Source organism: Coenobita brevimanus, chromosome 66, assembly GCF_032717465.1.
Source record: "Coenobita brevimanus isolate Jiangsu-jjx chromosome 66, ASM3271746v2, whole genome shotgun sequence".
Classification (NCBI taxonomy): domain Eukaryota; kingdom Metazoa; phylum Arthropoda; class Malacostraca; order Decapoda; family Coenobitidae; genus Coenobita; species Coenobita brevimanus.
In genome coordinates, this window is record NC_137019.1 from 19,973,437 (window position 1) to 19,987,018 (window position 13,582).

The following is a 13,582-nucleotide window of genomic DNA, read 5'->3' on the forward strand; positions in this document are numbered from 1 at the left end:
TTTTCTCTTTTCCTTACATCCTTCTGTTTTTTCTCTCTTTCCTTCATCTTCCTTCTCTCTTTTTTCCTCCTCTTCCTCTCTCCTCTTACTAATATCTTTTCATTTTTATTCTGCACGTAATTAAATCCTCCTCCTTGCTTCCTCTTCACTCTGTCTTCTTCATTTTCATTTCTTAAGACTTGCTGTTACTCCTGCGCCCTCTCTCTCTTCCATACTTTACCTAATCTTCCGTCTACACTCATTTTCATTCCCCTTCCCGATACTCTCTCTCTCTCTCTCTCTCTCTCTCTCTCCTGCATTATTAACTAACCTTCACTTCACTTTTCGTCCTCCTGTCATGTCCTCTGATTTTCTACGTTAATCCTTCTGCTTTTTTTCCTTGCTCCCCCCCACCACTTCCTTCTTTGCCTTCCTCATTATTTTCCTGTCTTCATTTCCGTTTCTCTATAATAATGACATGGTTTTCCGTTTATTCTGTTTCGTTATTTTCCGGTATCTATAAAATACATGGTGATTTTTCCACTTCATATAAATTCCACACATTCCATTATTTTAACTCCCCTCATCAAAAACTTTACTACAGCCTTATTTCACATCCTTATTTTACCTTTCTGTCCTTGTTTCCCTTCCCCATTGTTCCCTCTCTCTCTCTCTCTCTCTCCTTCCCAGCCTTCCCACGTCCCATCCTTTGTCCTTCTTTCCTCCTCTTTTCCTCTCATTCTCTACCCTTCCCCTTCTCTCTCCCTCTCTTCTTCCCCTTCCCCAGTCTCCCTCTTTCCTTTGTTCTTCCCTCCTCTTCCACTTCCTCCTCTCTCTCTCTCTCAAACCCTCCTCCTCTCTCCTTCCCAACTTCCTTATTTCTGTTCCTCATTCGCTCCCGCGTTCCTCTCTCTCTCTCTCTCTCTCTCTCTCCCCACACACACATTATCACTCTCCTCCAAACCCTCTCATTGACCCCCTTCTCTTCCCTCTCTCTTTTCTACGTTCCATCCACCTTCCATCATCCATTTCGCCCATTCTTTTCTCCTCCCCCACACCTTTCCTCCCTCCCTCTCTCTGCCTCTTTTCCTCCCTCCCTCTCTCTGCCTCTTTTCCTCCCTCCCTCTCCCTGCCTCTTTTCCTCCCTCTCTCTCCTTGCCTCTTACCTCCCTCCCTCTCCCTGTCTCTTTCCTCCCTCCCTCCCTCTCCCTGCCTCTTTTCCTCCCTCCCTCTCCCTGCCTCTTTTCCTCCCTCCCTCTCCCTGCCTCTTTTCCTCCCTCCCTCTCCCTGCCTCTTTTCCTCCCTCCCTCTCCCTGCTTCTTTTCTTCCCTCCCTCTCCCTGCCTCTTTTCCTCCCTCCCTCTTCCTGCCTCTTTTCCCCCCTCCCTCTCCCTGCTTCTTTTCTTCCCTTCCTCTTCCTGCCTCTTTTCCCCCTTCCCTCTCCCTGCTTCTTTTCTTCCCTTCCTCTCCCTGCCTCTTTTCCCCCCTCCCTCTCCCTGCTTCTTTTCTTCCCTTCCTCTCCCTGCCTCTTTTCCCCCCTCCCTCTCCCTGCCTCTTTTCCTCCCTCCCTCTCCCTGCCTCCTTTCCTCCCTACTCCACTAATTCACTGAGCCTGTCCGCGAGTCAGCTGGCGGTCAGGGTGGCAATGTTTATGAATGAAGGAGATGGAGGCAGGTGATAAAGAGGGAGGCACACTGGGAGCTTACCTGGCAGAGGAGGAGGAGGAGGAGGAGGAGGAGGAGGAGTTGGTGGTGGTGAGGGAGGTGGTGATGGTACAGGAGAGGTAGTGATGGTGGTGGTGAAGGAGAGGAGAGTCAGGTGAAGTGGAGGAGGAGCGGCTGATGGTGGTGGTGAGAGGTGGTGATGGTGGTGGTGAAAGAGAGGAGAGTCAGGTGAAGTGTTGTTGGGGAAAAATAAGACAGATGGATGGAAGGCGAAGGGACATAGGAGGAGGTATGGTTGAGGGGGAGGGAATGGTGGTGAAGGAGAGGAGGAGAAGGTGAAGTGAAGGAGGAGGAGGAGGGGGAAAATGAGAAAGATGAAAGGAAGGGGGGGGGAGATAGAAGAAGGTATGGTAAAGTGAGGGAGGATGTGTGTGTGTGTGGGGGGGGGGGCGAAGAATGGCGAAGGACAGGAAGGGAAGGGTGAAGTGAAGAAGGAGGAGGAGGAGGAGGAGGAGGAGGAGGAGGAAGAGGAAGAGGAAGAGGAAGAGGAAGAGGAGGAGGAGGAGGAGGAGAAGGAGGAGGAGAAAAATGCGACAGATGAAAGGAAGTGGAAGGGAGATAGCAGAAGGTAGAGTATAAGGTGTCAGGGGCGGGTGATAAAGATGCTGAGGGAGGGGGACGTGAGGCTACCTGATAGAGACTAAGAGGAAGAGGGGAGAGATGAAGTAGAGGGGGAGGGGGGAGGTATGAATGAGAAAGAGGGAGAGAGGGGGAAAGGTATAAAGGAAGAGCAGGGAAGAAAAAGACGGAGAGAAAGAGAGGGCAGAGAGGGGGGTATGAATGAGGAGGATGGGAGAGATGAAGAAGATGATGGGGGAGAAGGAGGAGCGGGTGGTATGAATGAGGCTGACATGGAGGTGATAAAGATAGTGACAGAAGGGGAAGGTTACCTAACAGGAAGATGGAAGGAAGGTAAAAGTGAAAAGTGGGTGGCAGTAGGGTAGAAATTACGGTAAAGATCAAGGAAAAGGGAAGGGAAGAGGATGGGTAAAGATGGAGAGAAGAAAAACTAAGGAAAAAGGAGGCGCAGAGGGAGGTCAACGGAAGAAGGAAGAATGCAACAAAGATGAAGGAAAAGGAAAGCGCAGAGGGTGGCTAAAGGAGGAAGGGAGAATACAATAATGATGAAGGAAAGAGGAGGGGGTAACGGGTGGGTAACAGAGGAAGGAAGAATAATGTAAAGATGAGGAAAAAGCGAGGGGTAGAGAGAGGGTAAAGGAGCAAACACAATAAAAAAAATATGGAAAAGAGAGTAGTTTCAAGAGTAGAGACAGTGTAAGAGCAGACAGGAAAGGGACATGAAGGAGGTAGAAGAATACACGGTAGAAAGAGGAAGAGAAACAGGAGGAGGAATTGACTGAGATGGAAAGGCAGGGAATGACAAGAGAAGTGAAATTTAAGATGTGAAGTATATAGATGAGCAGCAAAGGGTGTACAGGGAAAGAAAATATAAAAAAGGGAAGACCACTAAAGGGAGGGGAAAACATAGAAAGTGAGATACGAAATTACTGATGATATAAGATATGAAAAATAAATGAAAGGTAAATAAGGTGTGATGAGACGGACGAAAGGACGATCAAGATGCAGAGAATGGAGGTAATGAAAGAGGTTAAGATGAATGGTGATAGAAACTGGCGATAGAAAGGGAAGAGATATGGGAGGGTCTTGAGACGGAAATGAAGGGGAAGAGAGATGAATGGGATGGGGGGAGAAAGAGGGGGATGGAAGGTACGGTGTAAGGTGAAAGAAGGAGGTAATAATACAGGTGAAGTATGGCCTAAGAGAGAGAGAGAGAGAGAGAGAGAGAGAGAGAGAGAGAGAGTTTTGTGTGTGTGTGTGTGTGTGTGTGTGTGTGTGTGTCAATATGCACTAGAAGCACACCATGATAATCTAAACCAGACGAAGTACATCAACACTGACGGCCAGGAAAAACACAACACTAAATATAGCAAACAGGAAATCCGATATAACAAGGACAGGAAGACGACTGAGGAAAAGTGCGGTAGGAGGAGAAAGAAGATAAAGAGAGAGAAAATAGAGAAAGGATGGAAGGAGGGAGGTGAAGGATGGAGGCAAAGAAGAGAGGCAAAGAAGAGAGGCAACGAAGGGAAGGGGTGACTGGATGAGGAGGGAATATGGAAGGGAGAGGACGGAGAACAGAGCTGGGAAGGGACACAGAAGGACAGGGAGAGAAATGCTGACGGAAACGAAAGGAAGAGAAAATGGATGGGAAAGAAAAGAGAAGATGTGAGAGACAGCGGAAGAAGGAAGAAGGCATGGAGGAAGACGGAAGGAAAAGGAAAGTGAAGAAGGAGAGTCGAGGAGAGATGAGAATGAAGTGAAGACAGAAAGGAAAGGATGAAGAAGAGTGAAGGGAGGAGAAACAGAAACGAGTAGGAAGAAGAAAAAGTGAGAAGAACCTGGAGGGGAAGGGGAGAAGGATAGTAAATTAAGGATGAGAGAGTGAAAGGAGGAACAGAGAAGAGAGACGGACAGAGAAGGAATGAAAGAGGGTAGAAGAAAGCGAGAGTTACGGAAAAGAGGGAAGCGGAAGAGAGGCAAGAGCAGAAGGGGGAAAAGAAGCACAAGAAAAGGAATACAGTATAAGGGGAAGAGGAGGAAGAGAAAGAGAAGCGAAGGGAGAAGATGAGGAAGGGGAGGAAAAGGGAAGAGTATGAGATGTTGAGGGAGAACAGAGGGAGGAAGAGAATCAAAGGGGGGGAGGAGGAAGAGGAGGAGGAGGAGGAGAAGAAGGAGGAAGAGGAGGAGGAGGAGGAGGAGGAGGAGGAGGAGGAAGAGGAGGAGGAGGATAGGGAGACGCGTGCCTAATTTACATATGATTGTGCTGCAGACTGGCCATAAATACATCCCACTGATCCAACCCCTTCACGCCTCTGTGTGTGTGTGTGTGTGTGTGTGTGTGTGTGTGTGTGTGTGTGTGTGTGTGTGTGTGTGTGTGTGTGTGTGTGTGTGTGTGTGTGTGTGTGTGTGTGTGTGTGTGTGTGTGTGTGTGTGTGTGTGTGTGTGTGTGTGTGTGTGTGTGTGTGTGTGTGTGTGTGTGTGTGTGTGTGTGTGTGTGTGTGTGTGTGTGTGTGTGTGTGTGTGTGTGTGTGTGTGTGTGTGTGTGTGTGTGTGTGTGTGTGTGTGTGTGTGTGTGTGTGTGTGTGTGTGTGTGTGTGTGTGTGTGTGTGTGTGTGTGTGTGTGTGTGTGTGTGTGTGTGTGTGTGTGTGTGTGTGTGTGTGTGTGTGTGTGTGTGTGTGTGTGTGTGTGTGTGTGTGTGTGTGTGTGTGTGTGTGTGTGTGTGTGTGTGTGTGTGTGTGTGTGTGTGTGTGTGTGTGTGTGTGTGTGTGTGTGTGTGTGTGTGTGTGTGTGTGTGTGTGTGTGTGTGTGTGTGTGTGTGTGTGTGTGTGTGTGTGTGTGTGTGTGTGTGTGTGTGTGTGTGTGTGTGTGTGTGTGTGTGTGTGTGTGTGTGTGTGTGTGTGTGTGTGTGTGTGTGTGTGTGTGTGTGTGTGTGTGTGTGTGTGTGTGTGTGTGTGTGTGTGTGTGTGTGTGTGTGTGTGTGTGTGTGTGTGTGTGTGTGTGTGTGTGTGTGTGTGTGTGTTTCTTCTTTTCATTTTCATCTCCTTTTATTCCTTGTCTCTCTACCATGGTTCCTTTCTTTCACTTCCATCCCATCCTTACTTAATCCCCCTCTGTATCTGTTCCTTCCTTTCGTCTCTCTCTCTCTCTCTCTCTCACACACACACACACACACACAAGCCCTCCCAGTCACCACCCATGTTTTAGTCCTCCCTTCCTTACTTTCAGTGCTCCTTCCTTTTACCATCACTTCCTTTCCTATCTCACCACATCTTCCCAACCCTCTTATAATCTCCTTTTCTCATCACATATTACTCCTTAACCCTTTCAAATGATGGTCTCCCGAAGCTTAATAAAATCACTGGGCGGCCTCAAGAATATAATTACAAAGATATCAATAGTACTACGGGGGATTACGGTGACTGCTTCTGAAGTCGGTTAATGTTCATATGAGGTAACCTGCTCACCCGCATGATATTCTGTGAGCCATGGTTGAGATAACAATGAGTCTCCTTGGTTACTAGTCAAATTTACCCTCCAATCTGACTACAGCTGGTCACTACCTGGACTGAAATGGATTAAGTTCTTTGTCATGTTAGTAAATGTGCTATAGTCTCTCTCTCTCTCTCTCTCTCTCTCTCTCTCTCTCTCTCTCTCTCTCTCTCACTCTCTCTTTCTTTTATGTCTGCCATTACTCTTTTCACCATAACTTTGCTCAGATTTTCGTCATTTTGCAATTTTTCCATGTAGCTCAGCGACAGAAAGAGAATGCTACGGCTCTGTATCCCTTCCATGGCACTCCTTCGTGACTATCATCGTACAGTGTCAATCTGTTGTTGGGGTTCAGCATTCAAGATGGAGAGATGGCAATTTGGGGCCACGTTAGAGTGAAAAGAGTATAGTAGTGTCAGCAGTGTAAACAAAACTTCACGATACCAAGGGATTTAAACATACACTCGCATTTTCACTTACCCATCCCTTCGCAACCTTTTCTCTCCCTCCGTCTCCCTTTTCCCTCCCTCTTCTCTTCTCTCACCTCCCTCCCGCCCTCCCTCGTTGCTTCCCCTTAGCAACCGCTTTCCCCTACACGCGTCTCTATGCCTACTCATGCTACCCTCTCACTCTTCACCCCCTTTCCTCGCCCATTACAGCCCCCCTTATAACTCTTCACTACCCCCCTCTAACCCCTAGCCTACCCTCTTTAACCCTCCTCACCCCCCTTCTCCCACCCCTCCCTCCCCTTCCCATCCTCCTCCTCACCTTTCTTACCACCCTTTTCTACCCCCTACCCCTCCTTAACCCCCTTTCGATTCCTACCCTCCCTCCCACTCCCTCTCTCCCCCCTTTACCCTTCCCACTACCCAGTCCTACCCTACCACCACCCTTTCCCCTTCCCCACCTCCCCTCCACACCCCTTCAAACACCCTTTCCTTCCTCTCCCTTTCCCCCCTTAGCATCTCTCAGTCTCCCTCTCACCCCTCTCATCATACTTCCTTCCTACCTTCTTCCCACCCCCTTACCCCTCCCATCACCCTTCCCTGCCTCCCCTCCACACCCCTCCAAACACCCTTTCCTTTCTCTCCCTTTCCCTCTTAGCATCTCTCTCTCTCTCCCCCTCACCCCTCCCACCATATTTCCTCCCTCCCTCCCCCTCACCCCTCCAACCACCCTTCCCTCCCTCCCTCCCATCTCCCTCTGCCATCTCTCTTCCCCTTAGCAACCAATTTCCCCTACTGGCGTGCCTACGTCCACTTCATGTTACCCTATCAACTCTCTCTCTCTCTCTCTCACATTTCTTCCAATTTTTTCGTTTCTAAATATACTTTGGCCACTTTTAGTATAACTGTTTTTTTAATCTTCTTCATTTCCCTCTTCCATTTTTCTCCACGCAGCTCAATATCCGTTACTCTCTCTCTCTCTCTTTCTCTGATTCTTTCCAACCTTTTCATTTCTCAATCTGCCTTCGCCAATTTTAGCATCACCGTTCCTTGTATAGCAACCTATTCATCTCTCTCTCCTGTTTTTCTCTGCACAGTCCACATCCCTTCCTTATTCTCCCTCCCCCCCCTCTCTCACACACACACACACACACACACACACACACACACACACACACACACACACACACACATGCCCTACAGGCCTCCACGACCCCCCCCCCCTCACCCTTGTCGAGACCCCTTCAAACTTCCTGTAGTCTTATAACTCCTCTCAGCTTCCTTCCTTTCTTAGAGGTCCACTCCTTGCCCTCACCTCCTCCTTAGTACATGCTTCTACTACCTCCCTATACGCCTAGCAATAGCCCTTCTTTGTTACTGCATTATTATTATTATTATTATTAGCAGCAGCAGCAGCAGTAGTAGTGTTGTTGTTGTTGTTGTTGTTGTTGTTGTTGTTCTTCTTCTTCTTCTTCTTCTTCTTCTTATTATTATTATTATTATTATTACTGACTTGCTGTTATGATTAATGACCTAAACTACATGTATCTGGGAGCGTAGTGATAAGGGTTGTTCTTCCTCGTGAGACGCACTTTGAGAGAAACAAATACCGTCTTCTATACAATAAAGAAAGAGAATAAATAAATAAATAAAACAGAAAAATCAAATAAAAACAGGATTCTAATTATTATAACTTCTCATTTTCCCACATCCTATGACGTCCTCAGAGCCTGCATACCCCCTACAGCATCCCCTCACGACCCTATTCCAGGTGACACAGGACACTTCGTAACCCCTCTTCCTTAGCGACTTACTCTGCATATTACTACACCTTAACACTCTCTAGCAGGCGATTTATACCGCTCAAATACCGACACAGTTTGCAACAATAACATATAAAAGGATACTGAGGTCAAAAGCGAAAAATAAATCGCTTAAGAAGAGGCGCTAGGAAATCTCCAGAGCCACTTAGAATACAACCGTCCCTGTTCTCACCTGCCTTGGTAAGTCCTTTGATGCACACCTCTTATCCTCATTTATTACCTCCACTTATCCCCCCCCCCTCCTTTCTCTCTCTCCCTCCCTCAGAGTCACGCCCACTAATTAATAACACTCTTTACTCTCTCTTTACCTCCTTCCTTCTTTACCTGTTTACTCCCTTTCTTTACCTCCTTTCTCCCTTTATTTACTTCCTTACTCCCTTCCTTTACCTCCTTCCTCCATTTCTCTGCGGCTTTACGCCCTTCCTTTACCTCCTTCCTCCCTTTCTTTATCTTCTTCCTCCTTTTCTTCACCTCCTTCCTCCCTTTCTCTGCTGCTTTACTCCCTTCCTCCCTTTCTTTATCTTCTTCCTCCTTTCTTCACCTCCTTCCTCCCTTTCTCTGCTGCTTTACTCCCTTCCTCCCTTTCTTTATCTTCTTCCTCCTTTTATTTACCTCCTTCCTCCCTCTGCTGCTTTACTCCCTTCCTCCCTTTCTTTACCTTCTTCCTCCTTTTATTTACCTTCTTCCTCCCTTTCTCTGTTGCTTTACCTCCTTCCTCCCTTCCTTTACCTTCATCCTCCCTTTCTTTACCTTCATCCTCCTTTTCTTTACCTCCTTCCTCCCTCTGCTGCTTTTCTCCCTTCCTTTACCTCCTTCCTCTCTTTACCTCCCTACTCCAATACTTCCTTACTCCTCTTCCTCTTTCTTTACTCATATTCCTTCCAACAGTTTTCCTCTTCCGGCAAAAGTCCTCTACCTCATTTCCCCCCATTTTTTTAACTTTCCTGCCATTACATGACTTGAGTAGCCAATTTTTCTGGTCTAAATCACCCAATCCTTCAGTCTCCTTTATCATCATCTCATCTACACCTACACCTTGGCCTCCTACACCCTAAACCCTTCCCCTTTTCCCTCCCTCCCCCTACCTCTCTCTCCCCAAACCCACCTTCTCCCTCCAGCATCTTTCCCATTCTCTTCCATTCTTCCCTCTCCCTCCTGCCTCTTCCTCTCTCTCTCACTTGGTTCCCTCTCACCACGGTCTTCCTCCCCCCCTCTCTCTCTCTTCCCTGCCTGCCTCTTCCCCCCTCTCCCTTACCTCCCTCTTCCTCCCTGCCTCTTCCCCTCTCTTTTGTTCCCCTCTACCTTCGTCTTTGCCAATCTTTCCCCTGCCTTCTTCTCTCCTATCCTCTTCCCCCTCTCTCCTATCCTCTCGCCTATCTCCCATACCTCTCTCTCCCCTATCCTCCCATCTTCCTGCCTATCTCCCATACCTCTCTCCCCTGTCCTTCCCCTTCCTCCCATCCCCTGCCTATCTCCCATACCTCTCTCTCTCCCTTATCCTCCCCACCCCAGCTCTCCCTCCCCCCTCCCCCTGTAGATACTTACACACACCCTTTAGGCTTATATCTTCATTATAGACTAAATGAAGTGGACTTAATTAAAAACTTATTCGTCGGGGGCATTTTAAATTATGAAGCACCGACACAGCAGGGGTGGTGGGGGGAGATGAGAGGCGCCGGGGAGAGAAGAGGGGGGAGATGGGGAGATAAATACGGAGAGAGGAGGGAAAGAAGAGGGGATGAAGAAGAGTGGGGGAGGACGAGTGGAAGAAGGGAGCAAGGAGGTGATGATGACGATAGAGGAGGTGGAATGAATCAGGGAAAATGAACTAGGAGAGAGATAAATAAAGAAAATTAATTGGGAAAGAGATAAATAAAATGAATTAGGAGAGAGATAAATAAAGAAAATGAATCAGGAGAGAGATAAATAGAGAAAATGAATTAGAAGAGAATTAAAGAAAATGAATTAGAAGAGATAAATAACAAAATTGAATCAGGAGAGATAAATAATGACAATTAATTAGGAGAGAGATATATAAAGAAAGTGAATTAGGAGAGATATAGAGAATGACTGACCACACGAGCTGAGGGCAGGTCACGGCGAGACAACCTGAAAAGTGAAGGTGATGGGAGGGATTCTTGTAAGCCGCTGGTAGTCTGAATATGAATCTTTTATTTCATTTTACTTTTATTTATTTATTTCATTTTATTCTTTACAGCTTGGGTTTGCTTAGCTAAAAAAAAAAATGCTGGTTATTTATTTATGCATTTATTATTATTATTATTATTATTTTTTTTTTTGTCAGTCACGCATATTGGTGTTCAAGATTTGTATTGGTGTCTGGGTATTGTGTCAGGAGTTTATGTCCTTTGCGTCTGATATTGGTGGTATTGGCGGTTTGTCCTGCTGAATCGATCTGAAATAGGTTGCGTCAGGGCTGAAGCAGGTGTGGTGGTTCAGTGTTGGATAGTGGAATATGGAGTGATGTTCTTGAAAACCAATCTTTCCACGATATTGGATGGTGCGCTGAGACGTGATAATGATTGGTAGAGAGAGAGTCTGTCGCGAGGGATATCAGACCTGAGGAGTGGGATCATGATTGTGTGTGTGTGTGTGTGTGTGTGTGTGTGTGTGTGTGTGTGTGTGTGTGTGTGTGTGTGTGTGTGTGTGTGTGTGTGTGTGTGTGTGTGTGTGTGTGTGTGTGTGTGTGTGTGTGTGTGTGTGTGTGTGTGTGTGTGTGTGTGTGTGTGTGTGTGTGTGTGTGTGTGTGTGTGTTTTTACAAATACTGAACCTGTTTGTAAATTCAGAAAGTCTTTACAAATTACACAAGGATATTTTTGACTTTCGTACCTACGGTTCTGAAATGACTGATCGTAATGTGGTCTGAGTCTTCTGCTGCAGTGTTTCATATTTAATAATCATCTGCTGAATTTCTGCGGTAATGCTAGTGGGGCAGCTACCTAGATACTTCCTTTGGTTGTGTGTGTGTGTGGGTGTGTGTGTGTGTGTGTGTGTGTGTGTTTGCATCATCTAACTAAGATAAGTTAGTTTTTAATTCTGTGTGTTTCTGGCAGTGCAGTGTAGGATTTGGAAGCTGTTGTCACTGTCCTGTAGCAATCGGTAACAGGCTGAACAAAGGAGGAGAAACTAAGGTGCTGAATGTCTGACGAGGTTTCTACTATTATACCTGTACCGTACAATCCTTTATTACTCTCTGCCAGGTATACGGCCCAAAGGCTACCATAACATTAACGGGTGGGTGACTAACCTGCGCCCCTCACATTATTATCTATAAACCTCCAGTCACCTCTTAGGAACTTAAACTAATGGGAAGGACGTATAACCATCTCGATCACTACTTAGATCACTAAAGAACCATGCGTCTCTTACCTCGTGTCATCTGTACTTAGCTGGCCTTCTTACGGTCTGTACTAGTTTTTTGTTTGGGTGGGGGAGGTCTGATTATGAAGAACCAAACTACAAGAAATGACCTGACTAGATATTTCATAGCTAACTGTTCTGTACGCGAGTGTGTGGCTACAAAGAGGATGGGGTCAGGTGCTGTTGAATCATCCACTACCCTTGGTGCAAGTTGTGTGTGGCTGATGTGATAGTTCAATACCGTATATATTCACAATTTCCAGATACTGCTGGATGTGAACTTCCTAACTTCCGTTCTGGGTGTGACGCGAGGACGGGTCGCTGATATTTATACTTTTTTTACCCTTTAACTTGGGCTAACATTGCCATCCCTCCCTTCTGAATGCTGAGCTATAAGTCGTCATTAAAACTGCAATATAGTGCTGGTCACGAAGAAGTGCAATGAAATGGATGTAGGGGCGAAGCATGGCCTTATTCTGCCACTGAGATATGGGAAACAGGTTGTCGAGGGATGACGAATGTGAATGGACTACAGGTAACTTGAATAATTATAACCTAAGGGATATTTAATGGAGGCGACGTTGTGAGGTGGATGTGGATGTGGTTGAGATTAGGAGAAATACACTGAGGTGGTTTGGACATGTGAAGAGAATGGAGAATGAAAGACTGACTAAGAGGGTGTATGTACAGTAGGTGAGGTGGAGGCAGGGAGAGGGAGAGGTAGACCGAGGATGAGGTGGAGGGATGGAGTTGAGAGGTATATGAGGGGGGGGGGGTGAGTTGGGGGGAGGGTAGTCAAATGGTTGGTGACAGAGCGACTTGGAGGCGTTTTGTCTGCGGTCACCCTTTGCGGGGTTAGGGCGTCGGGCTATATATATATATATATATATATATATATATATATGGCCATACCACGTTGAGTACACCGCTTTCTGTCCGATCAGCAAAGTTAAGCAACGTTGGGTCTGGTTAGTACTTGGATGGGTGACCGCCTGGGAACATCAGATGCTGTTGGCATAACGTTCTCCCTACGTGTCAAGTGGGGTTGGTGGAGGATTAGTGCCCCTCCCTGTAAAACAATTAACTCTAAGCCTTTGGCCACCCCGTTTGGGATACATGGCGCCTGGCAATGAATGAATGAATGAGAAGGAGGTGTTTCTGTGTTGCAGGGTGTTGATTATATAGGTGTTGTTTTGTGTGTTGCAGGGTGTTATTATACAGGTGTTGTTTTGTGTTGCAGGATGTTCATTATACAGGTGTTGTTTTGTGTGTTGCAGGGTGTTGACGAAGGGGAAAATGTCACTGAAAGCCTTGCAACCACCACCGCCTCTGTTCCTTCTTGCCATTATAAGTGCAATGGTGCGGGTCTTAAAGTATGGGGTTAACTGTTTTTTTTTTTTTTTCCCAGTCGAATGTCTGTTTTATGTAAACCAAGAAAGTTGTTATTTCTGTGGTATCTGTGTTTGTTCTGCTAATGTTTTATAACTGCACAATCTTTAATTTTCATCTGTATGTCTCTTGTGTTCGGTCTGTTTCTGAGTTACATTTCTTGTATCAGTGCAATGTCAATGTTGAGAAATTGAAGGAAGTAACGTCTATGGTCTCTGAGATTGTTCTGTTTATCTTTTACTGCTGTACAACCTCTGATCTAAATATATCTTTAGTTAGCATGTGTCTTTATTTTACTGATGCTTTATGCGTTATTCCAGCCGCGTGTCCCCTATGAGGCATAACGCAGGGCTGAAGTAGAGGATTGATATTTTACAGGAGCGTAGAAGACATAAGGTAAGAGCGAAACTGTAAACTCAGCAATCTTACAGTAGAGGCAACGCTAAAACTCCCGAGTAAGTGTTATTTTTAGGCTATATAAGACAGAATGAGGCCATGGCAGTGAGAACGGTACCTTTCACAGCTGCCTAAGACGTGAGCAGTACTTCAATCAGGAGCGGAAAAACGGGAAGTGAGGAAAGAAAAGTGGGAGAAGACGGGGGAGAATAGGAGGTGGGGGGAAGAAGAATAAGAGGGTCGAGAAGAACAGGGGTTGGAGGAAGACTGTGAGAGGAGAGAAGGGGGAAACAGTGGGAAAAAAACAGGTAAGAAGATGGAAATAAACAGCAGGAATGGGGGACGAAGCGTGAGACAAGGGCATGGACCATG

The 13,582-nt window shown here is 46.5% G+C and overlaps 1 pseudogene; it reads left to right on the plus strand.

The window, feature by feature from the left end:
- The first annotated feature begins 12,323 nt into the window (after positions 1–12,323).
- Positions 12,324–12,442, plus strand: LOC145405424 (5S ribosomal RNA; annotated as a pseudogene).
- The last annotated feature ends 1,140 nt before the right edge of the window (positions 12,443–13,582 follow it).